We start from the raw sequence: 15,747 nt of genomic DNA on the forward strand, positions 1-15,747 counted from the left end.
GGGTCATTATATTATAGCGTAGTGCAACATATTTGTGTGTTTGTGTATCTACCAATTAGAATGATCTACTATACTTCCACATAAAAATGATACATTCCGACCCCGCAACGCGGGGTTACCTTTCTAGTTTTTATTTAATTTTAAACAAAAAAAGATGACATGCAGTAAGATGTTGATATACCAATTTAATATGGTTGTGTATGGTTTTGAGACGGGGCAGTTATATGGCACCTATGATACTTTTGGTTAACGAAAGGCTTAAAATAGGATGATCACAACGCTTTCTACCACAATATAATTTTTGCCTAAAACAAAAAAGAGAGCTAAATATAACTTTTGTAACTTCAAATTTAAACTATATAAAACATCTAGAATGTTCGTGTAAGCATCATGTTTCCCTATAAGGCTCACGACCGCGAGTTTTATCTATAACGACCAACTCAATTTAAATTTAAGTAAAAACGTTGTAAATGTAAAAGTTTATTTACCTAATTGTGTCTATTATTGATCATATCCGGTTTCTTCACAAATTTTGCAACAATCTGGTTATTTTCAACAAAACAAATCTATCAGTATTCTTACCATATGTTTTTATTCTTGCACAATGTATCATTACACAACGTACCACTAGTATTTTAGCATAACTTGTGGCCTTCATGAACCTTTCCAATGCGTGCTCTTTAGCTTACTAATTCCATATAGGTTGAAAGTCATGAAACCTTGAATTTTGTCAACTTGACCCTTCACATGCTTCTCATTTCCGCAATCGTGCATGAACTTTTAAGTTAATTAGTTTCTCGACTTCTTATGTAACATAACGTTCTACCTACGACCTACCATAAACTCTTAAACATTTTATAAATAAAATGTTAGGTTTTTTAAATTAAATATTGTTTTATACAAAAAGATATCACAATATTATGATATATAGATCGAAAAGATGTAAATGATTTCCCATATATTCCCATCACAGTGAGCTCTCTGACCTTCTTCTGAGTCAAACTGAGTTCCCATTTTAATAGGGGGAAAATATGTCCCAACCCGAATGTAGTACAACATGGGGTACAGTACACAACTCACTAGCTGTAGGGATTGCAAAATTTTAAAGGGTCCCACACCCAATTAAGCTTTAGTCATCTCATAGACCCCATGGAGACAACACAACCCCAATATGAATCCTTACTTATAAATGATGAAGAAAGTAGATCTGTTTCTTGTAAATGAGTTCCCATATATCCCCATCAAAATCTCTCTCTCTCTCTCTCTCTCCCGAGAGAGAGAGAGAGAGAGAGAGAGAGAGAGAGAGAGAGAGAGAGAGAGAGAGAGAGAGAGAGAGAGAGAGAGAGAGAGAGAGAGAGAATGGTTGGTGTAGGTTTTCTGAAAGAAATGAAAATAGCGTACGGAGGGTTTTCAATATAAAGAAGGTGGGTGATGAGCAAGATGGAGAAGCAGGGCACGTGCATTACTAACTCATCATGAAGACCTACAAAATTTTTGCGTTAATTAAATCTTGAAGGTGTTAATCCAACGTACCTAACCCAGCCAAATAGCCTTGACTTCTCGAGTTCATGGTTTAACCCTTGTATGTTTGTTTGCGAATCACTTACACATGTTTGAATAATTCTAGCCACTTGAATACTTCAATTACACTCCATTTTGGTGGATGCAACAAGTGAGTTAGTGGTTCATGTGCCCATCTTCGCCATCATGACAACCCAACCTTTGTACAAGATTACAGCCAGCTAAGCTAGCTTCATTTATTCAGGTCAGTAATTAACTTCATTAGCATGTATCTTCGAAAATGGCTGCCTTGAATTAACCTGATATTTTCATGGTAAATTAACTACTTATTTTGAAAATTACAGCTTTTATGGAGTTATTTTTATAACTAATTAACAAGGTAAGTCGTTCTCTTAATTTCTTTATATATTGATGGAAATTAACAACTGATGTTTTATGACTGGAGGGGAAATCTACAGCTTGAAAATTTACTTTGTATAATTTTGTTATAGATGATACCTTTTGGCTTAGCTTGACATGAAGCTAAAAACAATACGGGAGGATGTGAAAACTAAAAGTACGGTCTTTGTGATTGTTAGTTTCATTCTCATTTTTGTACTATGGTGAGGCTTTCTTTTCTTTTTTTTTTTTTCTTTTTTTTTTCTTCCAGTTATAGTTGTCGGTGTCCTTCGTCATACTTTATATTCTAGCTTATAGTTTCTTTTTTATTTATTTATTTATTTTTTTTTTTCATTTCAAAAAGACCTGGTTTCTGTGTAGTGCAGCAAGTTTGATTATCAGGAAATAAAAGCGACAAGTATCTTGATTGAGGAGGAATAACCCAAAAAAAATTATGGTCGAAGAATTCGTATAAATAAATATTATTTTTCTTCTTTTGCGGAAAGCAACCAAAAACTTCTTTATACTTTTAGTTTTTATTTCAGATTTAACATTATTGGGTTTATATATTTAATCATGTTTGAGATCACTGCTAGAAAATCCACCACTATGGCCGGTATAATATTATGGCTCCTCGGTATGCAAAGGTCAGCATCTGAACTTAGCAGATAGATATATATCGAGTCTTTCTCCGCCTATTATTTCTCCTCACGATGCCCCTCTCTCTCTTCTCCCTCCTTTCTCCTCCACTCGGCACCCACTTCCTTTGCATTGTAAAGAGAGTCCGACAACCCCGTGATGTGTCACTCGGCAAATGTTGCTATGACTCCTCCAACCTTATGCGTTGAGTTTTATGGTTTTGTTCCTTTTTGATTATTTAATGTGATATCTTTTATTATTGATCTAGAATTAATATTTTATTTTTAAGTAATTTTTTATTAATTTTTATCTTTATTTTCAATTTATTATTTATTATTTATTATTTTTAATTTTAAAATAACCTTTTAATCTAATATATATATATATATATATATATATATATATATATATATATATATATATATATATATATATATATATATATATATATAATCTTAATGCTAAACCTATCATTTTCATCCTATCTCCATTTTGAGAACCACCGCCACCTCTAAAATCCTCGGCACTTGACATACACTTTAACATCTACAACACCTCCTTAACATTATATCACAGGCACCACATTCAACATCTATAATTCCGCCTCAACATTTCATCTTCGACACCACTTTCAACTTTCTTAATGTCGCCTTCAAAATCTAAAATCACCAACTTCTTTCCGGATCTTAATATCCACCACAAATCTCATCCATGTTTATCTTCTCCGTTGCTATCTCCTTCTCTTTGTCACCATTGATTTATCCAAATTTTTGTCTCCAATTCTATTCTTCATCTCCGATTCACACTATTACGTTCCAATTTCCAAACTGATTTTTTTTTTTCTTTTAAAAGGGTCAGTAAAAAACCATTTCTCATAAAGGTGAAATACCAAATATTTCCAAAACCACAAAACCATAACATGTGAAATCAACATATCGAATCGTCATAAGTAGCGAAAGTTTAAGAGCATAAACATAGAAGATGCATATGCATAACCTATTGGATTAGGTGTCTAAACCCATAACTATTTTTGGTATGTACTTGATTTGATTATGAACATGATCATTTTGGATTGCTTTCACTCATACAACTTGATAGGATGACAAAATGAGAGATCATAGTAGGATTTATTATATGAATAGTAAATTAGTATTCAAAATGGCTTTATTAATATATTACAAGATTAATATATTATTTGGAAATCATATTATTTAATTAGTATTAATCAAAAATTAATTTGGTAATAAAAAAAGATTGATTAAATTAAGGGGACTGGTATTGATACTAGTTGTTAGTTGCTAGTTGGGCTATGGACTCCTAATAGAATAGATTGGACGAAATCTATGGGAAGCCCATAAGGATTTCGTCCAATGGGCCTTGTAGAAGGGTTTCATTGATTGCTTATGGCCTAAGCAAGGAAATCAGGGTTTTCACCTTAAAACCCTAATAGCCTCAACTGTAAATTAACCCCTTGGCATGTGAAAGTCGGTTGAATGCTTCTTGGAGTTGTCCTAGCCGACTTCTTCTTCTCTCCTTGCATTGGGTGTTTGTGACTTCACTAGAGGTGCAACATTTGGGGCACTAAGCTTTCAAAAGTCAAGATCAAGAAGGATTAAACTTGGTATTGCTACATAACAAGAGAGGTAAAGATTCTAACCCTAATCATATGTGGTTTTCGGTATATATATATATATATATATATATATATATATATATATATATATGCTGATTTGGTATTCATAGTTGTATGTTCAAATTAGAAAAACCTAGATCCAAAGCAATTAGAGTTGCATGTACACCATATGAATGATGTTATACTAAAAACCTAACAGTGGTACCAAAGCCTAGGTCGTTTTTCTATTGAATATATGTAAAAGTGAACTGCCAAAGATCAAGAAATCAAAGATTTTGTTGTTTGATAGGGCAGACTCGACGAGTTGCATGAACTCGATGAGTTCCATAGTGGACTAGACGAGTCCATGGTCCTGTTGTCGGGATTTTCGATTTCTTAGCCAGTTTTTTATTAGGATAATTACCAAAACTCTTTTTTCATGCCTAAATTTGATTTTTTATGATTAGTACGAATATCCTTATAAAAATTGGTGGATTTGGTTAAATATGGATAATATAGGATTATTTTGATTCAAATATTTAACCTAGTAATTTTGAAAAAGTTTAAATTACACCCTTTAGGTTTTATAGTTTAAATTTGAAATTAAAAGTTTTTGTTTAGAAATTTAAATAGTTAAACCCTAATATTTTGAAAAGTTTTAAAATTTGTCATCAAGTTTTTGAATTTAAAATTTAATTGAAAGGTATTAATTTTGAAACATTAAATTCTAAAACCCTAGTACTTTGAAAAGTTCAAATTATACCCTTATGGATTTTATTAAATTAATTAACTGTTTAATTAAAAGAGAGAATTAATAAATCCATAACAATATAGTTTAAGTTTAATCAAATTAAAAGTCTAATTTATTAATAGATTAAACTGTTGGATTAGTGTCTAAGTCCATAACTATTTTGGTATGTACTTGACCCGATGGTGCATGGTCCTTTTGGGTTGCCTTCACCAAAGCAACTTGATAGGATGAATTATGGAGAGAAAGGATTAAATATGATTTATTAATATATTATGGGAATAATATATTAAAGGAGAAATCATATTGTTTAATTAATATTAGGCAATAATTAATTGGTAATTAGTTTTGTGACTAAAAGAGATTAATTAAACTTAAGGGACTGGAACTGTAATTATAAGATAATTGCAATTTGGGCCATGGATTGCCTTATATTAAGGGATGGACGAATTCTAATGGGAAACCCATAAGGAAATCGTCCATGGGCTTAATTAAAGGAGTCTATGGGTTGCTTAGGGCTTAAACATCCAAATTAGGGTTTCCTTGTTAGATAACCCTAATAGCCCAACTATATAAAGACCCCTTAAGGCTCAAAAACGTGGCTAAGCTTCTTGTAAGGGTTTACACACGTTTTTGGCAGCCTCCAACCTCTCTCCTCTTCATCCTCTTGCTTATGGTGTTTGTGAACCATTAGAGGAGTGACACTTATGACTCTAAGCCTTCCAAAGTCAATTCAAGGAGGAATTGGGATTGTTATTGCTACATAACAATCAAGGTATGATCTTAAACCTAATTACATATTAATATGATTACTTGTATGCTAGAATTAGGGTTTATAATCTTGGATTCAAAGCATGTACAATAGAGAAACCTAGATCCAAGCATTAGGGTTTGTATGAGTACATAGGATGTCTTATGACCAAAACCCATCAGTGGTATCAGAGCCTAGACTGGTTTCTATTGTATTGATGCTTAACATGTTTGAAAAATTCGATTTTTTGGATTCTGGAGGCTGGACTCGCCGAGTCCATGCCTGACTCGACGAGTCAACTCGTCAGATTATGCTTATCTCCGGATTTCTTGCTGTTTTTGCATTAGGATAGTCACCTTATCATATTAGATCAATATAAATCCAATTTTATGATATATATGACTATATTCTTGATCTAATTAAAGATAATTATCAATTAATAAGATAATTGTTTCCTTATAAGATATTTGATTAATTATTTTGAGTAAATTGATAAATTGTTTTGCAAGAAATCATTAAACAAATCAAATATGGATAATTATGTAATTAAATGTTAGTTTACATTATTTGTTATTTGATCCTTGTTGTTATGAAAAGTTTCATATTTTCCCCTTTAGCTTTTATAGTTTAAATTTGAACCCAAAAGTTTTGAAGTTTTGAAATTTAAATAGTTAAAACCCTAATGTTTTGAAATGTTTCAAAACTTGCCATCAAGTTTTGGAATTTAAAAGTTGATTAAAAGTTTAATTAGGAATGGTAAATTCTAAAACCCTAGTAATGTTTTGAAAAGTTCAAATCACACCCTTATGGTTTTATTTATTAATTAAGGAGTATAATTAAAAGAGGTTTAATAAATCCATAAAAGTTTAGGTTAACCATTTAATTGAATTAAAAGTGTAATTGTTAAAGTTAACCATATAGTATTTTAAAAGTATAAAATACACCCTATACTATATATAACATTAAAAGTATAACATTATATATATGTATGAGTAAAAGTCAGTCTTACCGTTAGTAGGCCTCATTCACGAAGCTGGTCTATAAGGGGTGTTTAAGGAAATTGCCTATAAAATGGCGATTGAATGGGTATCCACTCTTACCCACCGCACTCTTGACTAGTGGAGGGTCGTTAGCCGAATGGGTAGGATAGGACGAAACCTTCCATTATAAGTATAATGAAATACAAAGTAACTAAATGTTTTTCAAATTCCCAATCTTAGTTACTTAGGCAAAAGTGAATTGATGCAATTCCATGAAATTACACTTTGTGCCCTTGCGAAGACGTTAGTGGAGCGTGTGTGGTTTACCGGCACACTAAATGGTTCTAAGCAAAGGTAGCAAAGGGTGACTCAATGTTTGTCATAGTTCGGTGGAGCGTGTGTGGTTTACCGGCACATCGAATAGGTGATTGTAACAAGTGAGGGCACCATGTAGTTTGCATGGTTATTCACACCCGCTTTGTGATCCTCGGCATCCCAGTCACAAACAAGAGGGGCATATCGAGATTTAAACATGCCATTGAAATATTCAATGAATCTCAAAGGATCTAGGAGTTTTCATAGATTTAAAACTTAAAATTATTTTTTGTTTTTCATGGTGGAAATTAGTGAATCGTCATTCACTTACCTTCAAATGTTCTTCAATTTGGGTTACGGCATCCCTCTCCCGAGTTGTAGAATATTGTGTTGGGTCCTAGCCTTGGAATTTGATTTGGGTGATTTACCAAGGACTCAATCAATCAACTAACTTGAATTCGTTTTTCTCCCGATGTCAAAGTTCGACAACTATGGTCTTCCCGAATCCCGTGGAACAAGTATTCCACATGAAGATGATATTACACGATTCGATCGAGGAACAAGAAATCATGCTTCACTTCTTCCTCCTCCTCCAATTATTCTCCCTAACCCACAAGATTGTAAAATTGAAAGGTTCAATATCACTCAAGCCCTTTTGGCAAGTAAACATAAAGAAGGAAAGTTGGTGTGTGCACACGTCTTAGGGATGAAGTCACACTGTGGGATCCATTGTCTGTGAGGAAATGGCTGTTGATTGGGTTCTTCAATCACTTCCTAACTCATATAGTGAGTTCGTAAGAGAGTACTATGTGATGAACCGCGACGTGACCCTTATAGATCTCACCTATATGCTTATTGCTGCTGAATCAGCAATGGTTTGGCGCAATAGAAAAGCAAAGTTGATTGGTGAATATGCCTTCGAGACCTCTATGGATATAGACAATGGCAACGAAATACATGGTATGATTGAAAAGATTTATCATAAGAGAAAGGCGATGTCTGAAGTAGTTCCATTGCAAAAAGAGTCAATTTGTTTTATTGCCAAGAGAATGGGCATTGGAGACGAAGCTGCCCTATTTACCTAAGAGATCTACGAGATGGGAGAGTCGAAACGTATGGCTCTAATTTAGGTAAAATCCATTGACTAACTCTTTTAAGCTTCATTCTAGATTCTGAATACATAATGTGATAAGATTACAATTGATGTTTAGAAGGATCAAAGAAAAGAAAAGAAGCTTAAGGGAAGAAGTGAGCAGAATCTAACCGTGAAGGAATGGATTTCGATCGCGTTTCTTGAAGATTAGATTCTTGAGCTACTACTTAGAGTTAGAATTAGATTGCTAACAAAGATGTATTAGCATAAGTTTTTCAATGAGTTGCATTGTACGGATAAATTTTTCCGCAATAAAATAAATTTTTGATTTTAAATTTTATTTATTTATCCTTACAATGGTGTGTATGAAAAATTGATGTTAAAATTATTAGCAATAATGGATTTGTTTATTATTGTGTTATGGAAAGTCAAGAATTTACCAAATAGGGAGAGTTGCTCATCGCCTAAGTTTCAATTGGACAGAAACTTGGAATCATGCAACCTGGTTGCACGATGAATGAGAAATTTCATATTTGGAAATTAGACTAATTCATTGACAAAGTGTCAAGTGAAGGACTAGGAGATCGAGTACACAAAGTTGTGTGTTGATCAAGTTCACCATAAGAGTAACAAAGATATTCGTCATGATTTACTAAAGGCTTAGTAAATATGATTACACTTACAAGATTAAGTGTAATTTTGAATTGATTAAAGGGTTTAGATCAATAGCAAAACGAATAAGAAGAATCAAGTAGGCAGAAAGATAAGAGTTTCTCCATTCTAAGAAGAAGGGAGAGTAGCTTTTATGCTTTATGATAGGTCTTAATGATTAAGAACCATATCTCAATTGATCCTCTAAGTGAGTCTTGGTACAATTGTATGTCCAAGAAGAGGAATCAAAGATTGAAGAAATGGTCAAATCAAGAAGTCAATCATACTTCGTTCCAAAACAAGTCTTAAAGTCAAGATTGTGACATTGAGTGAATAATATTAAGAAGGTTTATAACATTCATCAATTGTGGAAAGTTGGGATGTCTTGGATAAGACAAAGACCAACTAAGACCAAAATTATGAAGTGTTTTGTTTTGATAAAAGCTACACTAACTCTTGAATATTTGTTTGTCAAGAAATGTTTTGATAAGAGAATCGTATATGTCAAGGAGTCAGTGGGAGTCTTAATAGTCTTGAAAAGTTTCAAGAACAAATCAAATAAACCTTATCGATTATCACTAGCACACGAGTTGAGGTTTACAACCTATCGTGAAGACATTATTTTGTTTCTGTGCCAATCCAATCGAGTTAATTATGCATGTGAGTCCTATGAGTTCTCATTTGAATGCATAAAAGGCAAGGACCTTGATCAATGGAAAGTACATTGATAGGAAAAGGTGAGCTGCTTAACTACTTGGAAGACGTGGTGCGCAGCTGTGCTACCATAAGGCAAGAAATCAAGATTAAGGAAGTTCGATCCATATGAGTTTGAATTTGTCATAAACTTTGGTTTTAACAAATTCACATGGATAGGAACACATACACCGTTTAAATCTAAGTGTCATAAGATTTCCTCCTTCATGAAAATGATTGTGAGGAAATGCTTTCACTAAGAAAGATTTTAAAAGATAGTGATTGTAAAATTGCATTCTCGAATTCGATCATGGTTACGGCATCCCTTTCCATAATTTGAATTGTGAGGTTTGGCAATTAGTCTTAATTGTTAAGACACACATATGAACTATCTAAGGCAAAAGTGTATAAGTTCAATAAGCCTTGATAAAAGATTATCAAAGCACTAAGTATTAGAAACATGAACTTAAGAAATTCAATAAGTATTGTTTTTCTGAAAGTTAAGATGTTTATGAATACATGTCGAAGCTAGTGGGAGCATAAGTGTTATGTTTTATAATAATCATCATGATAGTGGGAGCATAAAAGTTATGATTGTATGATTATTATGGAAAGTTTTGCAAGTTGGCAATATTAATTATAGAAAAACAAGAGTTATACCTTGCAAAGTCGTAAGGGTTGTATAGTTGTTTTGCTATAATTAAGGGAGAGAATATTATGCTTCATTTCAAATCTAAAGGATTAGGTTGTGGAATGTTAATAAATTTAGTCAAAGGTACATAGTGTGTTCTTAAAATTTCGATTATGATTACGGCATTCCTCTTCACAATTCGAATTTTGAGAACATAGCAAATAAAACATTGTGCATCGTGTCCCATACGCTTCGGGTATAAGATCTATTGCAAATGCTTTAATGTTTGACCATTTTAAAATTTTCCAAATGTCTAGCGCATTTAGAGGGAAAAGGGACTAGAATCGGTTTTGACTAAAATAATTAAACAACTATGAAAGAACAATCCAAAGTTCGACGAGGATTGGTTGCTTGTGAGTAGTTGGAAGCATGGTATTAATGGACCATATTGACATTATGATGAATAGAAAAGATTCTATTAAGAAATGAGTTGTCATATGGAAAGTATGGAAATGTATCTATATTAGGAAGTAAATATTGAAAATCTATGACTAGATTAGAAACCTTTATGCAAAAGGATGTTCAAAGGAATGTACTTTGAGTGAGAGACATCGTATCTAAGGAATTGTCTTGTAACAATCTCCGATAGAGGACTTTGTAATATCATTGGCAATAGTCTTTGAGACTTTGGTGCAGTGACATTACAAAAGGATCGTTGCATAAATTGTTAGAATCTAGTATATTCTATAAGTAACAAGAATGTGATATTCTTACACTTATGAAAATGGATTTGGAGTTGTAAAATGAGAATGATTGGAAATGTGTTCAATTTGTCTATTTCACAAAAGTAAGAACCATAGGTAAACATTGTGTGCACGCTAGGAGCATGGGACAAGTGTAATAATTCAAGTATAAAGTTGATTACCCGAAACGACAAATAATGAGTAATCGATATGGTGATAAATAAAACGTGTTTTGTTTATACTCAAAGGTTTGAGGCCATATGGGATTAGTATTATTCTTGTGTTTCACCTTGCATGTTTTGACTTCCAGAATAATTGAGTTTATTAAGAATAATCGAATTATTCGAACGGGCCACAGTCGTTCATATGTTGGAAGTAGATATGAATGAAGATTGTCGTGAATTGGTGTGTGGATTGTCTAAAAGAGTATTAGACATAAGCAAATGTTTGCTGCAACGTTCATGAGTGCTTATGAATATGATTTGAGCATTGTATTAAACCCACGCTCACTTGGATCACTATCTTGAGTGATTAGTGAGACGATAACATCTTATATTCTTGAAACCGAGATGTGTGAGTTGTATCTTGCTAATCGGTTGCACATTGATAATATGTAAACGCACTAGTAACTTGGTGTTATAAAACATATTGTTGTGTGTGATTTGGTTAGTGAGTGCAAGCAAGCGTTGTATCAAAGTTTATCCGTTCCTTTTATCCAAGATAGGATAAAAGCGATATCTTTTGGGCCCCTCGATGGTTTAGTGATGACGAACGTAAATGCTCGGCCGGGCTAGGGTTAATTTGATTTGTTCAGTTAGTCTGTCGTCATAAATCAGAAATCGAGATAGAGTACAAAGAGAATGATTTGAAATCATATCTCATACGATATCTAGAATGGAGGAATATATGATCCCTTATCTAAGGACATGCGTATCTGATAGGATCAGAGTTGACAGGGGCTTTGGAAAGCTACGATTGCAGATCAGGATCTGAAGTCATACGCATAATAGTAATTAGACTTATCCAAGTGGGAGACTGTTGGACTAGTGTCTAAGTCCATAACTATTTTGGTATGTACTTGACCCGATGGTGCATGGTCCTTTTGGGTTGCCTTCACCAAAGCAACTTGATAGGATGAATTATGGAGAGAAAGGATTAAATATGATTTATTAATATATTATGGGAATAATATATTAAAGGAGAAATCATATTGTTTAATTAATATTAGGCAATAATTAATTGGTAATTAGTTTTGTGACTAAAAGACATTAATTAAACTTAAGGGACTGGAACTGTAATTATAAGATAATTGCAATTTGGGCCATGGATTGCCTTATATTAAGGGATGGACGAATTCTAATGGGAAACCCATAAGGAAATTGTCCATGGGCTTAATTAAAGGAGTCTATGGGTTGCTTAGGGCTTAAGCATCCAAATTAGGGTTTCCTTGTTAGATAACCCTAATAGCCCAACTATATAAAGACCCCTTAAGACTCAAAAACGTGGCTAAGCTTCTTGTAAGGGTTTACACACGTTTTTGGCAGCCTCCAACCTCTCTCCTCTTCATCCTCTTGCTTATGGTGTTTGTGAACCATTAGAGGAGTGACACTTGTGACTCTAAGCTTTCCAAAGTCAATTCAAGGAGGAATTGGGATTGTTATTGCTACATAACAATCAAGGTATGATCTTAAACCTAATTACATATTAATATGATTACTTGTATGCTAGAATTAGGGTTTATAGTCTTGGATTCAAAGCATGTACAATAGAGAAACCTAGATCCAAGCACAAGGGTTTGTATGAGTACATAGGATGTCTTATGACCAAAACCCATCATAAACCGCTTAGTATTTTTAAATATATAAAATGCACCCTTATACTATATAAAGTTAAAGGTCTAATATATTATATATGTATAAGTAAAAGGTCAGTCTTATCGTTAGTAGGCCTCATTCACGAAGCTAATCTATAAGAGGTGTTTAAGAAAGCGGCCTGTAAAATGATCGTCATTGGTATCCACTCTTACCCACCGAACCCTTGACTAGTGTAGGGTCGTTAGCTGAATGGGTAGGATAGACACAGATACAAAGTAACTAAACACTTTTATAAATTCCCAAATCTTAGTTACTTTAGGAAAAATATGAAGTTGGTGCTAATACATGAAATTGCACATTGCACCTTGCTGGTCGTTAGTGGAGCGTGTGTGGTTAACCGACACACTAATATGAGACTAATGAAGGATGGCAATAGGTAGCTCGTAGATTATCATAGACCAATGGAGCGTGTGTGGTTAACTGACACATTGATTAGGTGATAAACATCTTCGAGAGTACCAAGCTAATTTGCATGGTTGTTCACACCTTGTTTGTGATTATCAGTATCCCAATCACAAACTTGAAGGACATAATTGACATTAAACATGCCATTTAAAAGTTCAATGAATCTCAAGAGATCTAGGAATTTCAATTCATTTAAAACCTAAGTTTTCATTTCTTTTTTCATGGTGGAAGTTGGTAAATCTTCATTTACCTACCTTCAAATATTCTGCAATTTGATTACGACATCTATCTTCCAAATTGTAGAATATTTTGTTGGGTCTTAGCCTTGATATTTCATTTGGGTGTTATATTAAGGATTTAAATCAACTAACTTGAATTTATCCCTTTTGTAGATGTCAAAATCTAAAAACAATGGTCTTCCTGAATCCTTTGGAAAAAGCTTTCCACATGAAGATGATGTTCTACGACTGGATCATGGAAATGGAGATCATGCTTCACTTCCTCCAACTCCTCCAATAATTCTCCCTGACCCACGTGTTCGTTGACTTGAAAAGTTTAAGGTCACTCAAGCCCTATTGGTAAGAAAACACAAATATGGAAAGTCTATATGTGCTCACGTCTTCGAGATGAAGTTACATATTGACAGGTTGGGAATGTTGGGTGTCGATGTCTCAAGGAAGTTGGCTGTTGACTTGATTCTTCAATCACTTCCTGAATCATATAGTGAGTTCATTAAAGATTACTATATGATGGACCATGACGTAACCCTCATTGATCTTACCTATTTTTTTTATTGTTGTTGAATCAACAATGATTTGGCACACTGGTAAAGATACTTTGACTGGTAGAACAACCTCCCAAACTTCCGTGGACATTGACAATGGATCATTGGATGTACAGAAAAGTCTTCTCTTCCCAATGGAAAGGGATCAGCTAAGGTCAAAGGGTTTAACCGGATGGTAAAGAGATAGGATGAATCTGAGATTTTCCCAGGTGCTATTCCTAAACAGTGTATTTGCTTCTACTGCCAAGAGCAGGGGTGTTGGTTACAAAGCTACTATATCTACCTGAAGGATCGAAAGGATGGGAAAGTCAAGATATATGACTCTGATTCAAGTAAAATCCACCATCTAACTCTATTAAGTTCATGTTTGTAGATTCTTAATGCATGATGTGATAAGATTACATTTTGATGTTTTGTAGGATCGAAGAAAAGAAAGGAAGGTTAAAGGAAAGGTATGTTGAATCTGATCGTGAAGATATGGATTTCGATCGCATGGTTCGATGATCGAATTTTTGAGCTGCTACATAGGAGTTATGAAAGATTTCTTAGGAATATTTAGTAACATACTTTTCATTTGTAATTGCTTTGTAAGGACAAGTTTTTCGACATTTTATAAATAAAATAAATTTTTATTTTTTGTCTAATTTATATATAACCTTGCAATGAATTTTGTGAAAATTGATGTTTGTATGTTTCTATTGATAGCAATATTGAAAATGGATGTGATTCTTAGTTATGTTATGTTTGGTACTGTCGAAAATTTACCAAAATAAGGAATGATTCTCATCACCCAAGTTTCAATTGGACAGAAAATTGGAATCATGCAACTGGTATTGTATGATGAATGAGAACCTTCATATTTGGGAAATTAAGACTAATAACTTGTTCACATAAGTATGTGAGTCAAGTGAGGGACAAGGAGATCTAGTACACATTGTTGTGTATTGGATAAGTCCACCACAAAAAACGATAAGATTATTCATCATGATTTGCTAAAAGTGTAGTAAATATGGTTATGCTTAGAAGATTAAGTGTAATTCTGAATCGTTGAAAAGGTTTCAATGTAAAGCAAAACGAGTAGGAACAATCACTTAGGCAAAAAGATAAAAGTTTCTCCAATCTGAAAAGAAGGGAGAGTACTTAAGTATCGTGTTTTATGATTAACTTAGTGATTATGAAACGTGTCACAATTGATCCTCTAAGGACACCTTAGTGCACTAGTAAAGCTAAGAAGAGGAATTGAAAACTGTTAGAATGGTTAAATCAAAGGGTGAATCATACTTCGTTCCAAAAATTGAGTCTTAGAGTTGAACTCCAAGACTGTGACTTTAGTGACTCATCTTAAGAAGGTTTATCACATACTCATCAAATGTAGAGTATAAAATATCTTTTTATTCCTGTACATTTGAAATTGGTAAGTTGTGATGTCTTGGATAAGATAGAGATCAACTAAGACCAATTGAGTGAAGTGTTTGTCTTGATAAGAATTTGCACTAACTCTTGAATATTTGTTTGTCGAGGAATGTTTCTTGACTAGAGAGTCTTATATGTCAAGGGGTCAGTGGGAGTCTTAATGGTGTTGAATAAATTCAAGAACTAATCAAGAATAAACCTATTGTTTTACACTAGAACACGACTTGAGGTTTATAACCTATCATGTTGTCATATTCTTGTTTCTGTGAGATTCCAGTTGATTTGACTATGCATGTGAGTTCTATGAGTTCTCATTTGAATGCATAAAGGCAAAGCACCTTAATCAATAAAAGTTATTTGATCTGTATGGATGAGCTGATCAACTACTTGGAAGACATGTTAGGCCCTTGTGCTTCCAGATGGCAAGAAATAAAGATTGAACAAGTTTAGTCTATATGAGTTTGGATTCGTCACAAACCTTGTCTTGTGATAATGGTTATGAAAAATTCACTTGGA

General features: G+C 33.4%; 1 long non-coding RNA gene across 2 annotated transcripts; it reads left to right on the forward strand.

The window, feature by feature from the left end:
• Positions 1-1,242: 1,242 nt before the first annotated feature.
• On the forward strand, positions 1,243-14,462 carry LOC144997729 (uncharacterized). 2 transcript variants are annotated; one of them, XR_013659916.1, is made up of 3 exons: positions 1,243-1,765; positions 13,427-14,150; positions 14,238-14,462. It is a non-coding gene; the product is annotated as an uncharacterized LOC144997729 (long non-coding RNA). The 2 variants fall into 2 exon arrangements; XR_013659917.1 differs by lacking the exon at positions 1,243-1,765 and adding an exon at positions 3,832-4,181.
• The last annotated feature ends 1,285 nt before the right edge of the window (positions 14,463-15,747 follow it).

The sequence above is a fragment of the Lactuca saligna genome, chromosome 5 (assembly GCF_052625555.1).
Source record: "Lactuca saligna cultivar CGN05327 chromosome 5, ASM5262555v1, whole genome shotgun sequence".
NCBI lineage: Eukaryota > Viridiplantae > Streptophyta > Magnoliopsida > Asterales > Asteraceae > Lactuca > Lactuca saligna.